The sequence below is a fragment of the Thamnophis elegans genome, chromosome 4 (assembly GCF_009769535.1).
Source record: "Thamnophis elegans isolate rThaEle1 chromosome 4, rThaEle1.pri, whole genome shotgun sequence".
In the NCBI taxonomy this organism is placed as follows: domain Eukaryota; kingdom Metazoa; phylum Chordata; class Lepidosauria; order Squamata; family Colubridae; genus Thamnophis; species Thamnophis elegans.
The window spans coordinates 117,639,417-117,647,418 of record NC_045544.1 but is presented as its reverse complement, the minus strand read 5'-3'; positions in this window follow the sequence as shown (position 1 = coordinate 117,647,418).

Genomic DNA, 8,002 nt, shown 5'->3' with positions numbered 1-8,002 from the left:
TATCTCTGAGTGAGTCACTGCTTTTGGATTTTCCTCTGCAGTGGCCTTCCAGGTTGTGGATAATACAGTACTGTTATTTATTTCCCTGCTCAGGGATATAAGGGTCCATTCGGCCATTCCCAGCAGACAGCCCTGGCTCTCTTGACCTCCTCAGAGCTGGCCAGAAAATAAATTACCCTCTTCAGGCTGAGATCAAGGTTGTTTGTAACACTTTTCTACAAAACTGAATTCCAAAAAGATCAAAATTCCCAAGCCTTGAAATGTCCCTTTCAAATATCAAAAAGTTCTTCACTTTTCGCTTCTGTGCAATGAGATTTTGTTTCAGCTCCAGCAAGGCTGAGTTTGTGAAGACCCATATGGCAGGACACCCGTTTAGAGCAGGGCAGCTGAGCTAGCAAGGGGTTGTGGCAGCCAACTGTGCCATTCCCTTTAGAGCAGGATTGCCCAAGTTGACAACTTTAAGATGTGTGGACTTCAACTCCCAGAATTCCCCAGCCAGCCATGCTGGCTGGGGAATTCTGGGAGTTGAAGTCCATATGTCTTTAAAGTTGCCAGGGTTGGGAAACTGCAGTAGAGAAAGGGACTTTGGGTGGCTTGTGATTAGAAAGTGTGAAAGGTGTGGCTGTGAGCCGGAATTCAGTAGACAGATTGCCCAGGCTCACCAAGTGAGGAATGGCTACTTCCTGCCTCAGTGGGTAATGTTAACCTGCAACTAAAGCCACCACAGCCGGTTTGGAGGGCTGGGGTTGGTGGAAATTGTGCCAGGAAGGACCCATTGGGCATCTTTTTTTAAATCCTGGGTTGCAAAACCAAGCCCCTAATCTTTGTACGAAAAGATTAGAAGGCAGGAATTTCTGTTGCAATGGGGGAAGCGCTTTTAGAAAAGCCTCTGCCACCATTTCCAGTTTTGGGGTTTTCAGTGTTTTCTTAAAAAAAAAAAAAAAGAACAGTGAAGGAGGTGAAATCTAAGTAAGTATCTTATTTTTCCTGCCACCAAACACCAGGGCATTTCCCAGCTCACAAAGGTACTGCTGCAGTCATCCTGGGAACTTAATAGCAGTCTTCATGGGAACTGGAGCAGAGTTAGGAGGAGGACCAGGAGGGTTATCACCATGAAGGAAATAATCTCTGCTCCTGGTATGAGATGCTGCCAGCATTCATTCAGGATCTTCCAGAACTGAAACCCTTTCTTAGTCTCGCCCCAATTAGACTTGGAGGGTGGTCTCCGATTTCTCCCCTAAGCTAGAATGTAAACGATCTCCTATTCAGCTCCAGTCTTTTATATTTTCTCCATTAGATTCACCAGCCAGTCAGTACAATAGCATATTGTCTTCGGGCGAAAACCCAGACAGCAGGGTTTTGAACGACGAGTACAGCGCGCAGGGTGGGTGGGTTGGTATGTGAGGCAAAGCCATGTAATGCAATCCATCCCTGAGAACTCCACAAACACACAAACCTTCCTATCTCTTCAGAGGTAAGATGCTGGACAGCTAAAATAAAACATTGCACCAACTCGGATCTGAAATTCCAAACTCCAAAATTCAGTTGGAAAAGAAACTCCGTTTCCAAAACTCTGGTTTTAATACAAAAAGTATCTTTGGCCAGAAAACGTGAGCCAAATTTTTGTTTTGAAGTATTCATTGGTCAAGTTTACCATTTCACAGGCAGTTCCCCCCCCCCCCCCACCTTGTATCCTTTAAGTCCAGCAGCATCTATAATTCATGTGGATGGGTCACACTCAAGGCCCAATGTATCTAGTCTGGCATTTTCTTTGTAACCGTCGCAGCCAATCGGAAGCCTCGGGAAAGCCTATGAATGGAGCATCTTTCAGTAGTTTGCCCCCAGCAACTATTTCTTAAAGGTATACTGCCTCTGAAATGAGAAGATCTGCTTTATGCTCTCATGTCTTACAGCCAATGTTAGACGCCTCATTCATGAATTTGCTTCCATGGTTTAATTACGAAAAAAAAAAAGAATAGAGGAAGAGGGCATTACATTAGGAGAATATTTGTGCCAGCGTTTACAAGGATGTTTGAGTTATCGACATTTGCTTGAAAATTTCCACTCAAATCTATTTCAGCTCCCAAGAAAAAGGGAACAAGAGAAGGCCATTTCTCAAGTATATGTTCATTCATTTAAATGCATGCAAATTTAAAGTCACTAGTTTTCTAGCATTGATGCTGAATTGTTTTTATTTTTGATGGCTAGGTTCAAAAACAAAATAGCCTGCTGCGATAACCTGGTTTGGCCCTTGCAGGTGCCCAGATCCTGGTTTTCTTCGGTGGGAAGCAGGAGTGGGTTCTCATTGACCAAGAGATCAAACCGGTCCTACCATCGAAAACAATCCTCAGTATCTCAAAACAAGCCTAGAGGCCACAACACGCTCTTGGAATGTAAATCTGCTCCTTCAATTTTACCACAAGATGGAAGGGACAGGAGGGGAGGAGGGGCCATTTCCAGTCTCCTCTACCTCTCGGACTTCACTGGATCCCCTCCCTCAATGACGTAATGCACAAGCCGGAACTGGTTCTTCTTCTTCTTCTTCTTTTATTTTCTCTTTCCTTTGGGGACTTTGCTGCAAAACTTTATACATGTGTGAAAGGGGGAGGGGTGTCTTTCCCAGAGGTCATCCGATTCTGGCAGTGCCCCCAGCAGCTTCAAGGTAGACCTCATGCTGTCTTCGTGAACGTTTTTTTCCATGTAATGTTTTTTGGAAACATAAGTGTGGAAACATAAATGTGGAAAATATATATATATATATATATATATATATATATATATATATATATATATATATATATATATATATATATATATTTAAAATATTCTTTGGAATAAATTTAAATACTACATTTCTGTATGCAGCGTTTTCAAAGCTTGTTATTCTATATGTGGGAAAGGCACCTCGGAGGGCCATGGTTTTTGCAGGAAGGCAGAGAATGTATTGCTTTTGTCTTTATGTTGGGGTTCCCTCAGCAGGAATTTGCAAGACTCCAAGGTCTCCCCATACACTTGCTGTGGTTAAATATTGCGATAGACCCAAAATAATCATATTGGGGTTTAAGATTATGTTGGTTCCCAAAACATGCTGAATAACCAAGCACTTGATGCTATTTTACTAGTGTCTAGCATTTTATGCCAATTCAGAAAATTACTACATTTACCAGTATGGTTGCACATTCAGATCCGTCACTTATTCATTCTGGAAATATTCGTGCCAGTCTACGGGCAGCCTTTGCCAGCTTTGTTTGAAAGCATAACATGACTCGGCTTTTCCTTATTATGTATTGTCTTCTCCTACCCCTAGGCACCGTATATCCGAGTCACAAAAACGTCCCTCGGAAAAATGTATTATTCGTTATCTAGCAGCTCAGATATAAACGTCTTTATAAAGCTGAAGTGAAGGGCTGCTGGATAAGTGTCAATGCGTTCCTAAATCAGTGTCTCTTAATCCTGGCACGTTTACAATGTGTGACTTCAACTCCCAGGAGACCCCAGTAGTAATTCTCACTGGGGAATTTTGGGAGTTGAAGTCCACACGGCTTAAATTTGCCTACGTTGAGAGATACTGGGGAGAGTATCTGTTTGAGCATAGCCTTCGGGGAAAAGAATGGGCCATTTAAAAGCTGTAGCAGTGCCTTCTGCCAATCATATGAAAACCCAGCTGAGAGTTCCACAGGTGCCAGGTAGGAGGCTACCCAAGAGGTTTCATTCCAAGAGATTAAGACCAACATAATCCCCTGGGAGGCAGCACAATTTTCTGGCTATTGCTGTAAATTAAGATTTGGCTGGAGCACCAGGTCAGCTGAAGGCAGGAAAGTAGGTGGGAAGATAGGAATGGACCCTGATTGAATAAAAAGTATTGTTTGTGCCCCGAAGCACAATTTGGCTGCTTCTCCAGGGTCCTGAATGGAAGTAAATAAGCAATTATGACTTGGACTGGATTCGTGCAAGAGCTCAATTTCATGCAAGATCTGTTAAAAAGAGTAGATACCATATCCATGTTCTAAATAAAACAACTTATGATATCAATAGATTGGTCTGGATAAGTTACCAATTGGCACCTGCCATGTATAATAGGGAGTCAGTGATAATTGACTTATCCCTAGAAGATTGCTTTGAAGCTTGAGAAAAATGTGAGCAAAACAATTAGGAAAAAATAATTACACTGTCATGCTTATTCTTATTAATTGCTACTATTAATACAACAATATTATTTATAGCCTTAGACCCCTGCAATTGACAAGTACAAAACTTTAAAAAAAATACTATTACTTCCCCAGAGCCCTGAAATGAATAAATAATTCTAATAAGAAAGAACAGTATTAAAAAAGAGTACGTTTATCTCTTTATCACCTTGGTATCTCTTGTTTTAAACTGACTTGCAAACTGAATTTAATCCTGGAGATCCAGCTGGAATTCTCGTTCATATCCGTCAGGGTCGTTGTGTAGATGAATTGTGAACACTGAATTCTATGCCAGAGAGATAAGATAAAAGTAGAATTGACTTCAGTTCCTGAGTCATAGATACACGCACACACTAAGGAAAGCATTTTAGTACAGAATGCCATGACTGATCCCAATGGGCATGAGTAAGAAACACTAATGAATTTCCTTCCAACTCAACTGTGTTGGGTTTCAAGACATAATTTTTTTGTCCTTTTCTAGAAATCAAGTATCAGGTAGATCTTTGTAATGGTTAACTTCTCAAATTCTGGGAGTTTAGGTCCACATATTTTAAAGTTACTGAGGTTGAGAAACCCTACACTAAAACAAAAGCAAATATTCCAAAGTAGGGACAATGTCTGAATCCAGTAATGATGCCATTGGGCACATGATACGAATTAAAGGCAAATTACATTATTCACATGATTTGTTGGATGACATAATGGCCTACATGATGTCACTTGCTCCCCTTGCCAGTTCTATGGACATCCGTTTATTATTTTCCGTCTGATGCCATTTGATAGTTGCTACAAAATGAGACATGCCTAGAATTGGAAAATTGGGCTGCTCTGGCATTTATACTGTTTGGTTGCAATAGTATTTAATATCTCTGATGCTTATAAAAATAACTTGTCATGTATTGCTCAGGTTTTTTTGCATCCTGTCTGCCATGTCGATCGTGGCATGGCATTAAAATGTTCGCAAACATTTCAGATACTATTTGGGTGAGGTAACTGGTTAGTGAAGCTGTCATCTGTGTTCACCTAATATCTAAATATAAACAAGCCAACAGGATTGGATTTAAAATCTAGACACCATTTCCCAAGTCTAACCCATATTACTGTCACTAAGCTTAGTAAATCAAATCAAGTTTTTATTAAGAATGGTAGGCCAGCATAAGGAGGATGGGACACAGTCAATTGAAAAGCATAGAAGGTATATCAGATCTAAAAAAAATATGAAAATGTGAAAAAATGTTAAAGCAGAAAGTATACGGGCAGTCCTTGTCTTAACAACCACAATGGAGAGCAGAATTTCCATTGCTAAATAAGGCAGTTGTTTAAGTGAGTTGCACCCATTTTGTGACCTTCTTTGCTATGGTTGTTAAATGAATCACTGCAATACTTAAGTAACGTACATGGTTCTTAAGCAAAGCCAACTTTCCCCATTGATTTTGCTTGTGGGAAGCCAGCTGGGAAGCTGCACTTGGCAATGATGATCACCTGACTCTGGCTATTTGCAACCCTCATAAATACTGTACATGCAGGTTGCCAAGCACTCAAATTCTGATCCCGTGACCCCGAGGATGATGCAATGGTCACAAATGTGCAAACTGGTCATAGATCATATTTTTCAGTGCCGGTGTAACTTTGGTCACTAAATGAATGGTTGTAAGTCAAGGACTACCTATTCGTGAAAGTCTATGAGAAACTAAAAGAAATGGTAGGACTAAGCTTACTATGTTTTGAGAATGCATCTTCTAGATCTTCACCGAATCTGATTAAAGATTTTTTTTAATTTTCTGTAGCCAGGAAGAAGTAACTATACAAGAGGGTTTGAAGAAAGGGGAAGGTTAGGGAAGATGATCTTCTAGATCAGGAAAGGATAGTACAGTATTGGAAAAAATAGCAATAGCAGTTAGACTTATATACCGCTTCATAGGGCTTCCAGCCCTCTCTAAGCGGTTTACAGAGTCAGCATATTGCCCCCAACAATCCGGGTCCTCATTTTACCCACCTCGGAAGGATGGAAGGCTGAGTCAACCTTGAGCCGGTGAGATTTGAACAGCCGAACTGCAGAACTGCAGTCAGCTGAAGAAGCCTGCAGTGCTGCATTTAACCACTGCGCCACCTTCTATTTCTTAGAAGCTAAGAAATAACAGGAATTTGATGTCCATCAAAGCAGTAACCTGACAACATTTGCCTTGAAGCAACTAGTTTCCTAAGTAAATTGGGGTGGGTAGGGGTTATATTTCTCTTTCCTTGGAGAGCCTAAACAACAGGTTCCCTTTATATTGTCCTCAGAACAGTCCTGTGAGTTGTGACTCAGAACATGTGTCTGGCCAGAGTCACTCCTGATTGTGGGTAGACTTGAAAGTGGGCCTTCCTGGCCCAGCTCCAGTCCTTGAACACTCCACTCCAGTGGCTTTCCATTAGGCTCAGTTTTTCCTTGGTGGCCGGGAGCCAGCACACAAGGGAGCTGATGCTTGCATTTTTAAGCTCAGTATTAAATTCCACACAGGCTGGGATCAGTTGGAAGGACTTGGGCCAGCAGCCTGGAGCCCTCCAGGATAAATGGTCAGGGAATGTTCAATCTCACAGAAATCTGCATTGCCAAAGGCTCATGCGCATAGAATGGGAGCAGCTGGCAGAGAGTTCCCTTGGCACGGCCAGCTATGCTGTTTAGGGGAAGCACCAGACAAAATATTGGCAATAAATAGACAAACGGATAAACAGCGACATTTTTGAAAGCGGGGGGGAAGTATTTTGAATATTGCTACTAATAAAACATAAAATGTGCATTTAATTAACAACCACTGGATATAACCACAAACCAACAGCAATAATAAGAAAACACAGATAAAGGCAGAAGACATAGAGACCTTATTTCTTAAGAGTCCAGGTAATTTTAGGGAAGACTCTTGAAGGGAGATCCATCCCATAATTCAAGACTATGTTCCAGGCTGTGTTTCACTTTGTTTGCCAGTAGAAAGAGAAGGCTTTCTTTATTATTTATTCATTTACTGGGGCTTATAAACCACTCTAATGCAAAAGGACTCTGAGCTTCCCACTTTTACTATTGGCGATTCATGCACCATGGAGTTTTTCATTCATATATCTTTGAAACAAATTCACAACCTGGTTAAAGAGGAATTTCTCCAAACTTCCTGAAAATTCCTTTCCTGAAAACCTGACTTTGCTTTTAGGGGTTAAGATGATTGGTGAGCCCGTTGGTTTAGGGGGTGTTAAACTGTGTTATTCAGGACATGCACTTTTTTTCTTTTGTTGTTGTTCATGACTTTTAATATGTAAGCTTCCAAAAATTGTTTAGAATGGGGTAACCTTTAAAATGGCAGGGAAGGAAGGAAGGAAGGAAGGGAAGAGTTGAGACTCTTTTGCAGTTCTAGTGGTGTTTATGATACAGCTAATGACTTCCAGATCTCTTATTTGCTGAGTTGCCATGCAGAAAAGAAAAATCCAAACCTGCAAAGACAGAATTATAAAGGGAATTTGGAAAGTTCAATACAGTAAAAGATTAAACGACTTGAGTAAACAGTAACTTGCTAGCCATCAACAAATTAAAATAGAGTGGATTGAACACTGACATAAAAATCACAGAGGAAACAATGTTGATTTCACAGTCAGGAAAAATACAGCAACGACAGTACAGTGGAACCTCGGGTCACAAAAACTTCTGACCACGACCAAATCGGGTGCCGACCAAAAAATCCGCTAAATGTTTCACTTGGTTCACGAACACATCCACGGGTGGCAATCAATCACAGATGCAGCAATTTCCTCTTTCATGCCTTTTTTTTTTGTGCACGCATGCGCAG